Source organism: Coregonus lavaretus (assembly GCF_964263955.1).
Source record: "Coregonus lavaretus genome assembly, chromosome: 7".
Taxonomy (NCBI): domain Eukaryota; kingdom Metazoa; phylum Chordata; class Actinopteri; order Salmoniformes; family Salmonidae; genus Coregonus; species Coregonus lavaretus.
The window spans coordinates 21,954,486-21,970,859 of record NC_139994.1 but is presented as its reverse complement, the minus strand read 5'-3'; positions in this window follow the sequence as shown (position 1 = coordinate 21,970,859).

Here is a 16,374-nt window from a genome sequence, read left to right as displayed (position 1 = left end):
TTGAAAATGTCAGTGAAGACACTTGCCAGTTGGTCAGCACATGCTCGGAGTAGACGTCCTGGTAATCCGTCTGGCCCTGCGGCCTTGTGAATGTTGACCTGCTTAAAAGTCTTACTCACATCGGCTACGGAGAGCGTGATCACATAGTCATCCGGAACAGCTGGTGCTCTCATGCATGCTTCAGTGTTGCTTGCCTCGAAGCGAGCATAGAAGTGGTTTAGCTCGTCTGGTAGGCTTGTGTCACTGGGCAGCTCACGGCTGTGCTTCCCTTTGTAGTCTGTAATAGTTTTCAAGCCCTGCCACATCCGACGAGCGTCAGAGCCAGTGTAGTACGATTCAATCTTAGTCCTGTATTGACTCTTTGCCTGTTTGATGGTTCGTCGGAGGGCATAGCGGGATTTCTTATAAGCGTCCGGGTTAGAGTCCCGTTCCTTGAAAGCGGCAGCTCTATCCTTTAGCTCAGTGCGGATGTTTCCTGTAATCCATGGCTTCTGGTTGGGGTATGTACGTACGGTCACTGTGGGGACGACATCATCGATGCACTTAATGATGGAGCCAGTGACTGATGTGGTGTACTCCTCAATGGTGTCTGAAGAATCCCGGAACATGTTCCAGTCTGTGCTAGCAAAACAGTCCTGTAGCTTAGCATCTGCGTCATCTGACCACTTTTTTATTAACCGAGTCACTGGTGCTTCCTGCTTTAGTTTTTGCTTATAAGCAGGAATCAGGAGGATAGAGTTATGGTCAGATTTGCCAAATGGAGGGTGAGGGAGAGCTTTGTATGCGTCTCTGTGTGTGGAGTAAAGGTGGTCTAGAGTTTTTTTTCCTCTGGTTGCACATTTAACATGCTGGTAGAAATGAGGTAGAACGGATTTAAGTTTCCCTGCATTAAAGTCCCCGGCCACTAGGAGCGCTGCATCTGGATGAGCGTTTTCCTGTTGATTTATGGCCTTGTACAACTCATTCAGTGCAATCTTAATGCCAGCATTGGTTTGTGGTGGTAAATAGAGAGCTATGAAAAATATAGATGAAAACTCTCTTGGTAAATAGTGTGGTCTACAGCTTATCATAAGATACTCTACCTCAGGCGAGCAAAACCTTGAGACTTCCTTAGTATTTGATTTTGTGCACCAGCTGTTGTTTACAAATATACACAGACCGCCACCCCTTGTCTTACCGGAGTCAGCCGTTCTATCCTGCCGATGTAGCGTATAGCCCGCTAGCTGTATGTTATCCATGTCGTCGTTCAGCCACGACTCGGTGAAACATAAGATATTACAGTTTTTAATGTCCCGTTGGTAGGATAACCGTAATCTTAGGTCATCCAATTTATTTTCAAATGATTGAACGTTGGCTAATAGGATTGATGGAAGAGGCAGTTTACTCGCTCGCCGTCGGATCCTTACAAGGCACCCTGATGTACGTCCACGATATCTCTGTCTCTTCCTCATGCGAATGACTGGGATTTGGGCCTTGTCGGGTGTCTGTATGATATCCTTCGCGGCCGCCTCGTTGAAGAAAAAATCTTCGTCCAATACGAGGTGAGTAATCGCTGTCCTGATATCCAGAAGCTCTTTTTGGTTATAAGAGACGATAAACTCCTGAGTGGCGCAGTGGTCTAAGGCACTGCATCGCAGTGCTAACTGTGCCACTAGAGATCCTGGTTCGAATCCAGGCTCTGTCGCAGCCGGCCGCGACCGGGAGACTAATGGGCGGCGCACAATTGGCCCAGCGTCGTCTAGGGTAGGGGAGGGAATGGCCGGCAGGGATGTAGCTCAGTTGATAGAGCATGGCGTTTGCAACGCCAGGGTTGTGGGTTCGATTCCCACGGGGGGCCAGTATAAAAAAAATATGTAATCATTAACTGTAAGTCGCTCTGGATAAGAGCGTCTGCTAAATGACTAAAATGTAATGATGGCAGAAACATTATGTACAAAATAAATTACAAATAACGAGGAAAAACACACATAATAGTACAATTGGTTAGAGGGCTGTAAAATGGCAGCCATCTTCTCCGGCGCTGTTATACAATATACTAACCATAAATCAGTCAGGAGCAAGCCAGGTAGCCTAAGAATGAACAAAAAATAATGATTTAGGCTATATAATTATTATTTCAACGCTATAGCCTGCCATAAAAGAAATACATTGTGAAGCATTTGTGACACACTACAGGCTTGCAGAAGCACTCAGCATTTCAACAACACATCAACAACTGCACTTCAACAAGATGCCTATACATTTCACATTTAGGCTGTATAAAATTAAATGTTTTATATTACTTAGAATTAAATAATAATTAAATGAAAAATGCCTTATTAGGCTATACAGTCATTCTGCAGTGCCTTTAAATTCACTTTTAGAAACGCAAGTTTGGCAACTCTTTGGTTTATGGATCATGCAGTGAGTAATGCATGCCTAGTTTGTTAATTTAGCCTAGCAGATGCTGTCATATTCCCATGCCCTAATCACAGTCAACACAAATCTATTTTGTAACAACAAAATAATGGAATAAAAATAGAATAAATTAGAAAATGATAGTTTCCCAAATGAGAAAAAGTTACAAGTGCCCTCCACTATTATTGGCACCCCTGTTTAAGATGTGGTCGAGGACTTCCAAAAATTCTCCTTTTTTTTAAACAACATAGAACCCAAATGCAAAAATAGAGAAAAATCCAACCTTTTATTTAAGTACATTACTTTGGTGGTAAAAAAAAAAATCACACATTTAGAAAAAAATAACTTGAAATCATGTGTCCCACAATTATTGGCACCCCTAACAATTCCGCTGAAATTTTTTATTGATTTTTTTTAAAATATATTTTTCTGTAGTTGCTAAAGTTGGTCAGGGTATCTAGGAACTTTTAATTAGTAATTCATGACTTCCTGTTTCCCTGGGGTATAAATATGACGTGACACAGAGGCCTAATTCTCTTACCCATTTGTCAACATGGCAAAGACAAGAGAACACACCATTCAAGTAAGGCAGATTTGTGTCGACCTTCATAAGTCAGGCAATGGCTACAAGAAAATAGCCACTCGCCTTAACTTGCCCGTATCTACAGTCAGAGGAATCATTAAGAAGTTTAAAACAACTGGAACAGTGACAAACAAGGCTGGAAGAGGTCCCATGTTTATCTTGCCACAACGACAGTGAGGAGGATGGTAAGAGAAGTAAAAAAAAGTCCTAAGCTCACTGTCACAGAATTGCATCAAAGAGTGGCATCTTGGGGTCACAAAGTCTCCAAAACAACCATCAGACGCTCTCTACATGCCAACAAGCTGTTTGGTAGGCATGCAAGGAAAAAGCCTTTTCTCACTAACACTCACAAACGTAAACGTCTGGAGTTTGCTAAGCGGCACTGGGACTTCAACTGGGATCGTGTGCTTTGGTCAGATGAGACTAAGATTGAGCTTTTTGGCAACAAACACTCTAAGTGGGTCTGGCGTAAAACAAAAGATGAGTATGCCGAAAAGCACCTCATGCCCACCGTGAAGTATGGTGAAGGATCTGTGATGCTGTGGGCCTATTTCTCTTCCAAAGGCCCTGGGAACCTTGTTAGGGTGCATGGCATTATGAACGCTTTGAACTACCAGGACATTTTAAATAAAAACCTGATGACCTCTGCCAGAAAGCTGAAGATGGGTCGTCATTGGGTCTTTCAGCAGGATAATGATCCAAAACATGTGGCAAAATCTACACAAAAATGGTTCAGCAGTCACAAACTCAAGGTCCTCCCATGGCCATCTCAGTCCCCAGACCTCAACCCAATCGAAAACCTGTGGGGCGAGCTAAAGAGGAGAGTGCATAAGAGAGGACCCAGGACACTGGATGATCTAGAAAGATTGTGCAAAGAAGAATGGTCAAAGATCCCTCTCTCTGTGTTCTCCAATCTTGTGAAATGTTATAGGAGGAGATTAAGTGCTGTCTTGTTGGCAAAAGGGGGTTGTACAAAGTATTAACATCAGGGGTGCCAATAATTGTGGGACACATGATTTCAAGTTTTTTTTTTTCTAAATGTGTGATTTTTTTTTTTTACACCAAAGTAATGTACTTAAATAAAAGGTTGGATTTTTCTCTTTTTTTGCATTTGGGTTCTATGTTGTTTAAAAAAAAAGGAGAATTTTTGGAAGTCCTCGACCACATCTTAAACAGGGGTGCCAATAATTGTGGAGGGCACTGTAGGTCTGCTGTGTTAAACAACAATCGAACTCATTGATGATCAGATACTTCACCTGTAACTGGTTCTGTTGCGCTCAATTTTTATAGTTGATAGACAACTTTAGCACTCTTCCAAACTTGGACTATCCTCTTTTTTAACAATTGCCTGTGTAGATATCAAAACGTCTCCGGTGCTGTAGCATGCGCTCATACGTTGTCATGCCCTGTTGCAGTATTGAAAAAGATTCTGCTCTTCTCCAGTCATGTAAAATGACGTATAATTGCATGAAATGCGTTTATAAAAGGCAATTTTTTCTCGGAACGCAAATAAGATGATAGATTCATGCAGTGGTTTTATTATAATCAATATCTTTTCACCCCTACCCCTGCCTGAGGTGGTCTGCGAATCCACAACCTTTTGGCTACATTGCCATTTAATGCTTAAAAAACGAAGAACAGTTTCTAAAACTGTAAATGGTTGACATGTTCTCTGCTATCCACTTTATGTTTAAATTATTATTTTGGGTACAGTGGAGGGTCCCTTTCTTTCAAGTGTTCAGGGAGGGTTGGGTAAAAATATATTTTACTGAAGGGAGGGCCATCCATTTTCATTTCAAAGAGGTCCGATTATAAATAGAGATATCCCTCATTATATACTGAACAAAAATATAAACTCAACATGCAACAATTTCAGAGATTACAGTTCATATAAGGAAATCAGTCAATTGAAATAAATAAATTAGGCTTAATCTATGGATTTCACATGACTGGGCAGGGGAACATGGGAGCCAGGCCCACCCACTTGGGAGCCAGGCCCAGCCAATCAGAATTTGTTTTCCCCCATAAAAGGGCTTTATTACAGACAAAAATACTCCACAGCACCGCAGGTTAAGAAGCCGGATGTGGAGGTCCTGGGCTGGCGTGGTTACACCTGGTCTGCGGTTGTGAGACCAGTTGGACGTACTGCCAAATTCTCTCTTATGGTAGAGAAATGAACATTCAAATCTCTGGAAACAGCTCTGGTGAACATTCCTGTACTCAGCAAGCCAATTGCACGCTCTCTCAAAACTTGAGACCTCTGTGGCATTGTGTTGTGTGACAAAACGGCACATTTCAGAGTGGCCTTTTATTGTCCCCAGCACAAGGTGCACCTGTGTAATGATCATGCTGTTTAATCAGCTTCTTGATATGCCACACCTGTCAGGTGGATGGATTATCTTGGCAAAGGAGAAATGCTCACTCACAGGGATGTAAACAAATTTGTGCACAACATTTGAGAGAAATAAGCTTTTTGTGTGCATGGAACGTTTCTGGGATCTTTTATTTCAGCTCATGAAACATGGGACCAACATTTTACATGTTGCATTTATATTTTTGTTCAGTATAAATAAAGTACAGTCCCAGTCCCTAAGTTAGTTTAGAATATTGCCCCTCATTACTGATTTCGGCTCACGGTTTCAATGAAGAGATGGCCAGACTGATATCGTGAAGTGAAACGGAACAATTCAGTTTAGATCCAGGCTAGAATTGTGATGCTTGATTCTATCAACCAGCAGATGTTATTGAGTCTCAAACAATGTTAAAGTCATTCCATTAAATGTGGTCTATTATATGGTCAACACAACATCCAACCATAATAATGCTAATGCAAGTTCTGGTTGTTGTGTGTCTCTTTAGTATATGCTCAAAGTGTGTTAATGTCGATTGAAAATAAAAGTCTATGCTCCATCACAGGATAACTGTGTACTCTGATTTTGCTCTCCTCTGCTGAACCATCCAATGTTCTATCAGGGTTCGTTACCATGCTTGTTACAAATGTTAACGTTTCTGATAGCATCCCAATGCACCATATTTCAGCCTGCACAAACCACGTGATAAGTATTAGCCAATTGAAAACCGACCACCTCAAAACTCTGCAATGAAGATCTGGAGTCTGATGCCCAGGCCCAATGGCAAAAATGGGTTCACAAACGGTTCACAAAATACTTTCAATTGTTAAATCATTTAACGGTGTATTTAACAAATGGGTCAATTACTTTAACCATCCATTTTTTTTAAATAGACACATTAATAAACAGTTATGGTTAAACTTGAATAATGGTTTATACATTAACTTTAAATGGTCATAAGACAAAACTCTTATTCCATCATGTAACCTTGCAAGGGTTTCACTGTTGAGGAACATTCTCACTTTTAGATGGGATGCATTGGTGCAATTATTTATTTATCCCAGGAATTAAGGCATCATGTCAAGATCTGCCCATCTGCGCAACACGCTCAAAATAACAACAACCTTGAACGTGCTCACGTGTTGACACTGACGCCATGTAACAGTACACAAAGAACGGGGTCGAGAAGGTCAGAGTTTTGTAGGTCAAAAACGTCAACACAGGAGAAAGAAAGTACGTTTTCCATGCAATTTGTTTTGCTTTTTGGGATACATGAATTCTGCTGGACGATTTAGCATAGGTAGTTAGCTATAGTGATGGGAAACCAAGGCTTTCTGAAGCCTTTGGGGCTTTCACCAAATTGTGCCGAAAAACGGTTAATTACTCTGAACACGATGTGATGAGGTGGTGTTGAAGGAGTCAGGCGCAGGAGGGTAAATCACAGAATAACAGGCTTTCAGCCGCAAAATACAGGTTTACGCAGAAATGCGTCAAACACACTCCAGGGCACAAAACAGGCGCACTGGAAAATACAAGGCACACAGGAAATATTCCAGTCGATACACAATACACGAGCTCCACCGAGCTTCACTAACCTCCACAATAAACAATCACCCACACAGACAAGGAAGCAGAGGGAACACTTATACAATGACTAATGAGGGAATAAGGACCAGGTGTGTGTGATTGAAGACAAGACAAATGGAGTGATGATAAATGGATCGGCAGTAGCTAGTAAGCCGTTGACGCCGAACGCCGAAACCTGCCCGAACAAGGAGGGGAGGCAGCCTCGGCGGAAGTCGTGACACACGAGGCACGTTAGTAACATCTGCTGGTCAGCAACACATACAGTATCAGCGTTTGATGTTCCCGTAGAAGTTTTTCCCACCACAATATTCATCAAACTGTGGCGCAGCGGTTAGTCATGGGCCTTAGTAGGCTACAATCAGTTAGAATAACAGGTTTCTATCATACGTCATGCTTCCCTTTTTTGCCATCAAGTTTACATATATTTTTTTTACTAAATCTATGGCATTATTTAGGATGCTTAAGACAGAAGCTTATACTATACTAAATAAAGCAAATTATTTGAACAACAATGTGCAGAAAGTGTGGTTTAACATAACTATTTTCTAAATAGAGTGCCTTCACCAGGATTCGGCCCCATACCCGGTTGTCTCTGAGTGTTTCATGGTCCCCGACTATGCCTGCTGCACTACCGTTCAAGTGCAGTAATTCGAAAGAAATCCTAAATAGATTTCTAAGTGCATTGGGATGCTATCGGATCAGTGGTGCTTTGAAAACTGCATCGGAGCTCCATTATCAAACGTCCCATCACTAGTTAGCTAGCGTTTGATAGCTAGCCTAGCTAGCTGGAAAAAGTTAGCTGCCGTTTTTCTTGGGCCTATCAACTAGGCTAGCTAGCTATCTAAACTGAACATAAATGTAAACACAACATTAAACAATTTCAAAGATTTTACTGAGTTACAGTTCATAAAAGGAAATCAAATAATTGAAATACATTTATTAGGCCCTAATGTATGGATTTCATGACTGGGAATACAGATATGGCATCTGTTGGTCACAGCTACCTTAAAAAAAGGTAGGGGTGTGGATCAGAAAACCAGTCAATATCTGGTGTGACCACCATTTGCCTCATGCAGCACGACACATCTCCTTCGCATGGAGTTGATCAGGCTGTTGCTTGTGGCCTGTGGAATGTGTCCCACTCCACTTGAATGGCTGTGCGAAGTTGCTGGATATTGGCGGGAACTAGAACACGCTGTTGTACACGTCAATCCAGAGCATCCCAAACATGGGTGACATGTCAATGGGTGACATGTCTGGTGAGTATGCAGGCCATGGAAGAACTGGGACATTTTCAGCTTCCAGGAATTGTGTACAGATCCTTGCCACATGGGGCCGTGCAATATCATGCTGAAACATGAGGTGATGGTGGCGGATGAATGGCACGACAATGGGCCTCAGGATCTCGTCACGGTATCTCTGTGCATTCAAATTGCCATCGATAAAATGCAATGGTGTTCATTGTCCGTAGATTATACCTGCCCATACCATAACCCCACCGCCACCATGGGGCACTCTGTTCACAATGTTGACATCAGCAAACCGCTCCCCTACACGACCCTATACACACTGTCTGCCAATTGCCCGGTACAGTTGAAAGACCTTGGTGAGGACAACGAGCACACAGAAGAGCTTCCCTGAGATGGTTTCTGCAGAAAATCTTTGGTTGTGCAAACCCACAGTTTCACCAACTGTCCGGGTGGCTGGTCTCAAATAATCCCGCAGGTGAAGAAGCCGGATGTGGAGGTCCTGGGCTGGCATGGTTACACGTGGTCTGTGGTTGTGAGGCCAGTTGGACGTACTGCCAAATTCTCTAAAACGACGCTGGAGGCGGCTTATGGTAGAAAAAATAACATTCAATTCTCTGGCAACAGCTCTGGTGGACATTCCTGCAGTCAGCATGCCAATTGCATGCTCCCTCAAAACTTGAGACATTTGTTGCATTGTGTTGTGTGACAAAACTGCACATTTTAGGGTGGCCTTTTATTGTCCCCAGCACAAGGTGCACCTGTGTAGTGATCATTCTGTTTAATCAGCTTCTTGATTTGCCACACCTGTCAAGTGGATGGATTATCTTGGTTGTGATGAGGTGTGAATGACGGAGTCAGGCGCAGGAGGTAAAACACCGAAATCCAGAGTTTATTCAGTGTACATGAATACAGCGCAGCAAACATCAAAACAAAACTAGCACAAGGGAAAAATCCACCTTGGCTACATACAAGGAAAGAGTAGCTCAACCGAGCTACTCACTCTCACAATGAACAATCACTCACAAAGGACAAGGGGGCAGAGGGAACACTTATACACAGACTGATGAGAGAATGAGTACCAGGTGTGTGTGATTGACAAGCCGGGACGGCCCACCCTTCAACAGAGATGTAATGGGAGCTGCGACCTTGCCAAAGCCTCGGATAAACCCCGATAATAGTTGGCGAAGCCAAGGAAGCGCTGCACCTCCTTTACCGTGGTTGGAGTCGGCCAATTACGCACGGCTGCAATGCGGTCGCCCTCCATCTCCACACCTATGGAGGAATGCAGTATCCGAGGAAGGAGACGGACTGCTGGAAAAACATACACTTTTCTGCCTTAGCATAAAGGTCATTTTCCAACAGTCGGGCCAGTACTTTGCGAACCAGGGACACATGCTCGGCGCGCGTAGCGGAATACACCAAGATGTCATCGATGTAGACCACTACACCGCGACCAAGCATGTCCCGAAACACCTCGTTCACAAAGGACTGGAAGACTGAGGGAGCATTCATCAAACCATAGGGCATCACCAGGTATTCATAATGCCCCGTGGCTGTGCTGAATGCTGTCTTCCACGCATCTCCCTCTCGGATACGCACCAGGTTGTACGCACTCCTGAGATCTAATTTAGTGAAGAAGCGCGCTCCATGCAGTGACTCAACCACTGACGGAATGAGGGGGAGAGGATATCTAAATCTAATCGTCTCCTTGTTCAGTGGTCAATAGTCAATGCACGGGAGCAGACCACCGTCTTTCTTCTTCACAAAAAAGAAACTTGAGGAGGCGGGTGAAGTGGAGGGACGTATGTACCCCTGCTGCAGGGACTCGCTGACGTATGTCTCCATAGCCTCCGTCTCCGCCTGTGACAGCGGATACACATGACTCCTGGGAGGTACAGTGTCTACCCGAAGGTTTATTGCGCAATCCCCTGCCCGATGAGGTGGCAATTTAGTTGCTTTATTCTTGGAGAAAACCTGTGCCAGATCGTGGTATTCGGGGGGAATGCGCACGGTGGAGGCACCGTCTGGACTTTCCACCGTGGTTGCACCAACAGAAACACCCATACACCTACCCTGACACTCTCGCGACCACCCCGCGAGAACCCTCTGCGGCCATGAGAAAGTGGGGTTGTGGAGTGCTAGCCACGGAATACCTAACACCACAGGGAAAGCAGGAGACTCAATTATGGAAAAAGTGACCTGCTCACAATGCGTCTCCTGTGTGATCATGGTGACTGGTACCGTGACTTCCTTTATCAACCCGGACCCTAATGGTCGACTATCAAGTGCTCTTATGAATGGATAGGGGAACTAATGAAATGCCCTGGCGGCCTGCGAAAGTTTTATCCATAAAGTTCCCAGCTGCGCCTGAATCTACTAGCGCCTTACACTTGGGAATTCTCATGTAATCAGGAAAGTATATGGGTATGGTACAGTGCGCAGCAGAGGGCTCTGAACAAGTGTGGGTGCTCAATACCTGGGGTGATGCGAGAATGCCCTGCCGGCCGCCTCCTGACCCAAAAGAGCGCTGACGACAACGTGTGGTGGAATGTCCCTTCGTACCTTCCGATTGCCACTGGCGCTGTCATCCTCCGCTCTCTCGGTGCGCGGCACCACCCAGCTCCATGGGCTCTGGATCCACGTCGGTCGGGACGGGAACGGGCAGCCCTCCTCCAGGACGTCCTCTGGTTGCCAGCAGGTTGTCCAGACAAATGGCCATGTCCAACAGTTCGGTAATAGACAAACTGGTGTCACGGCAAGCTAGCTCCCGTCGGACGACCCTTGCCACTATTCCAGGCATGCGCTCCTCTCCTGCTGACTCCATAGAGGTGAGTGATTCTGTGATGAGGTGTGAATGACGGTGTCAGGCGCAGGAGGTAAAACACCGAAATCCAGAGTTTATTCAGTGTACATGAATACAGCGCAGCAAACGTCAAAACGAAACTAGCACAAGGGAAAAATCCACCTTGGCTACATATAAGGAAAGAGTAGCTCAACCGAGCTACTCACTCTCACAATGAACAATCACTCACAAAGGACAAGGGGGCAGAGGGAACACTTATACACAGACTAATGAGGGAATGAGTACCAGGTGTGTGTGATTGACAAGACAAGACAAATGGAGTGATGATAAATGGAGCGGTAGTGGCTAATAAGCCGGTGACGACGAACGCTGAAACCTGCCCGAGCAAGGAGGAGGGGCAGCCTAGGCTGAATTCGTGACATTGGTAAAGGAGAAATGCTCACTAACAAGGATGTTAACATATTTGTGCACAGAATTTGAGAGAACTAATATTTTTGTGCATATGGAAAATGTCTGATCTTTTAAAAGTGTCTGTCTTTTACTTTACATGTTGCATTTTTTTGTCCATATAGTTACCTTCTACAGAATAGACTTTCCATGCAATCTGTTGAGTATTTTGTGATTAGCTAGCACACTAGCTAGCTAGTTTTCTAACCTTGACTAGCTAGCTAGCTACCTAAAGCTGGCAAATATGCTATGGTTGCTACTCACTAGCTAACTAGCTAGCTAACATTAGCTGGGCTCAATGTTCTTATCTTCCCTGAACCTTGTTCTCAGGGTATTACGTGAGACACACCCAGCATGTTAACATCAGCTAGCTAGCTACTTGTGTCAACACAAGCACTATACAGTGAGGGAAAAAATATTTGATCCCCTGCTGATTTTGTACGTTTGCCCACTGACAAAGACATGATCAGTCTATAATTTTAATGGTAGGTTTATTTGAACAGTGAGAGACAGAATAACAACAACAAAATCCTGAAAAACACATGTCAAAAATGTTATAAATTGATTTGCATTTTAATGAGGGAAATAAGTATTTGACCCCTCTGCAAAACATGACTTAGTACTTGGTGGCAAAACCCTTGTTGGCAATCACAGAGGTCAGACGTTTCTTGTAGTTGGCCACCAGGTTTGCACACATCTCAGGAGGGATTTTGTCCCACTCCTCTTTGCAGATCTTCTCCAAATCATTAAGGTTTCGAGGCTGACGTTTGGCAACTCGAACCTTCAGCTCCCTCCACACATTTTCTATGTGATTAAGGTCTGGAGACTGGCTAGGACACTCAAGGACCTTAATGTGCTTCTTCTTGAGCCAGTCCTTTGTTGCCTTGGCCGTGTGTTTTGGGTCATTGTCATGCTGGAATACCCATCCACGACCCATTTTCAATGCCCTGGCTGAGGGAAGGAGGTTCTCAACCACGATTTGACGGTACATGGCCCCGTCCATCATCCCTTTGATGCGGTGAAGTTGTCCTGTCCCCTTAGCAGAAAAACACCCCCAAAGCATAATGTTTCCACCTCCATGTTTGACGGTGGGGATGGTGTTCTTGGGGTCATAGGCAGCATGCCTCCTCCTCCAAACACGGCGAGTTGAGTTGATGCTAAAGACCTCGACTTTGGTCTCATCTGACCACAACACTTTCACCCAGTTCTCCTCTGAGTCATTCAGATGTTCATTGGCAAACTTCAGACAGGCCTGTATATGTGCTTTCTTGAGCAGGGGGACCTTGCGGGCGCTGCAGGATTTCAGTCCTTCACGGCGTAGTGTGTTACCAATTGTTTTCTTGGTGACTATGGTCCCAGCTGCCTTTAGATCATTGACAAGATCCTCCCGTGTATTTCTGGGCTGATTCCTCACCGTTCTCATGATCATTGCAACTCCACGAGGTGATATCTTGCATGGAGCCCCAGGCCGAGGGAGATTAACAGTTATTTTGTGTTTCTTCCATTTGCGAATAATCGCACCAACTGTTGTCACCTTCTCACCAAACTGCTTGGCGATGATCTTGTAGCCCATTCCAGCCTTGTGTAGGTCTACAATCTTGTCCCTGACATCCTTGGAGAGCTCTTTGGTCTTGGCCATGGTGGAGAGTTTGGAATCTGATTGATTGATTGCTTCTGTGGACAGATGTCTTTTATACAGGTAACAAGCTGAGATTAGGAGCACTCCCTTTAAGTGTGTGCTCTAATTTCAGTTCATTACCTGTATAAAAGACACCTGGGAGCCAGAAATATTTCTGATTGAGAGGGGGTCAAATACTTATTTCCCTCATTAAAATGCAAATCAATTTATAACATTTTTGACATGCGTTTTTCTGGATGTTTTTGTTGTTATTCTGTCTCTCACTGTTCAAATAAACGTACCATTAAAATTATAGACTGATCATTTCTTTGTCAGTAGGCAACCATACAAAATCAGCAGGGGATCAATACCTTTTTCCCTCACTGTAATTGCCAGCTGGATAACACAACAATTAGCTTCTCTACCACAGGTCTCATACTCCAGGATGAGCAAATGCTTACAAGAAAGAAACAGATGAAGACAGAGACAGTTTTTGATTTCCATTGTTACTTGTAATGTTAAAAAGGGAAGAAAAAGACAATCCCATTTTCTAAATGAGCTAGCTATCTCGGCTACTCACCATACAATATACTACAGATTTGAGTCACCTCTAGAATAGTTGTTTTTATGTTTTTGATTAGGCCTATATCTTTGTTTAATCTAATTAATCTAATTATTAATTGATCAATAAAAATACTTATTATTTTGTAGGAAATGTAAGGTATTTTTACATGTTGCAATAACGTTGACTAAAGTGGAAGCTCATCTTGTGTTTGTGTGTATTTTGACTTGGTAATGAGTAATTACATTTCTCATAGGTAACTATACATTTACGATTCACTTTAAATAGCTAAATCCTGTGTAACAACTAGCAATAACCTTGTACTTATTCAGATATTATATATGTACTCTGTGGTGTATTACTGTGTTTATTTTCTCACTAGGATGGCGCTTTCAGAAGCTGAAGATTCGATTGTCAGAATGGGTAATGTACTTTGTAGTTCCACAAGTACTCCTCAAGATACTCTTCATTTTAAATTGCTACATCCTGCATAACACCTAGTAATTACATTGTACTTATGCAGATATTATGGATGATTTTCTAGTACATATGTTGTAGAATGAAACACCTATATGCCTTAAATGCTTATGGATTATGAACCAATTAAAGGGTTAAAAAAGAGCAGAGACATTTCTTTAGTGCAAATGCTGTGCTTCTGATAAATGGATGGTTCCCTCTAGCTCCCTGCAGCTGGTCTGGGTATGTCAATGACATGTGATGGAGATACAACTTCTCGTTGTGGCTGTGTGGAGATTGGAGGAACAATGGAACTAGTGTTATCACTTGTTTGTGCTTATGACCTGACACACATAGCCACATGCACATGGTCACAAGGAAAACCCATAGTGGCTCAGGGTCCTGGGAGGATGGCTGTTGGGAAAGGCTTTAATGTATGTTATGGACATGACATGTGTAAACCATGTTTAAGTATTAATATATATGTTTTATAATGTGTTATGAAATGATAAGGGTAAAACAGAATGAACATGATTTATACTTTGTACTCCAGATGCATGCCTGGATAGTGAATATAGTCAATACAGAGTGTGATTGTTCTTTAACATGCGTATGTATATAATTTATTGAGTCACGTCACCAATATAATGAGACAAGAGACAGAGGCCCCATTTATAGTGAATAAACAGCATGTGACACCGAAGGATGTTAATCATGTACATACACTGCGCAAAAAAATTAAGGGAACACTTAAACAACACATCCTAGATCTGAATGAATTAAATAATCTTATTAAATACTTTTTTCTTTACATAGTTGAATGTGCTGACAACAAAATCACACAAAAATTATCAATGGAAATCAAATGTATCAACCCATGGAGGTCTGGATTTGAAGTCACCCTCAAAATTAAAGTGGAAAACCACACTACAGGCTGATCCAACTTTGATGTAATGTCCTTAAAACAAGTCAAAATGAGGCTCAGTAGTGTGTGTGGCCTCCACGTGCCTGTATAATAATAATAATAATATGCCATTTAGCAGACGCTTTTATCCAAAGCGACTTACAGTCATGCGTGCATACATTTTTTTTTTTTGTGTATGGGTGGACCTGACCTCCCTACAACACCTGGGCATGCTCCTGATGAGGTGGCGGATGGTCTCCTGAGGAATCTCCTCCCAGACCTGGACTAAAGCATCCGCCAACTCCTGGACAGTCTGTGGTGCAACGTGGCGTTGGTGGATGGAGCGAGACATGATGTCCCAGATGTGCTCAAATGGATTCAGGTCTGGGGAACGGGCGGGCCAGTCCATAGCATCAATGCCTTCCTCTTGCAGGAACTGCTGACACACTCTAGCCACATGAGTTCTAGCACTGTCTTGCATTAGGAGGAACCCAGGGCCAACCGGACCAGCATATGGTCTCACAAGGGGTCTGAGGATCTCATCTCGGTACCTAATGCCAGTCAGGCTACCTCTGGCGAGCACATGGAGGGCTGTGCGGCCCCCCAAAGAAATGCCACCCCACACCATGACTGACCCACCGCCAAACTGGTCATGCTGGAGGATGTTGCAGGCAGCAGAACGTTCTCCACGGCGTCTCCAGACTCTGTCACGTCTGTCACATATGCTCAGTGTGAACCTGCTTTCATCTGTGACGAGCACAGGGCGCCAGTGGCGAATTTGCCAATCTTGGTGTTCTCTGGCAAATGCCAAACGTCCTGCACGGTGTTGGGCTGTAAGCACAACCCCCACCTGTGGACGTCGGGCCCTCATACCACTCTAATGGAGTCTGTTTCTGACCGTTTGAGCAGACACATGTACATTTGTGGCCTGCTGGAGGTCATTTTGCAGGGCTCTGACAGTGCTCCTCCTGCTCCTCCTTGCACAAAGGCGGAGGTAGCGGTCCTGCTGCTGGGTTGTTGCCCTCCTACGGCCTCCTCCACGTCTCCTGATGTACTGGCCTGTCTCCTGGTAGCGCCTCCATGCTCTGGACACTACGCTGACAGACACAGCAAACCTTCTTGCCACAGCTCGCATTGATGTGCCATCCTGGATGAGCTGCACTACCTGAGCCACTTGTGTGGGTTGTAGACTCTGTCTCATGCTACCACTAGAGTGAAAGCATCGCCAGCATTCAAAAGTGACCGAAACATCAGCCAGGAAGCATAGGAACTGAGAAGTGGTCTGTGGTCACAACCTGCAGAACCACTTCTTTATTGGGGGTGTCTTGCTAATTGCCTATAATTTCCACCTGTTGTCTATTCCATTTGCACAACAGCATGTGAAATGTATTGTCAATCAGTGTTGCTTCCTAAGTG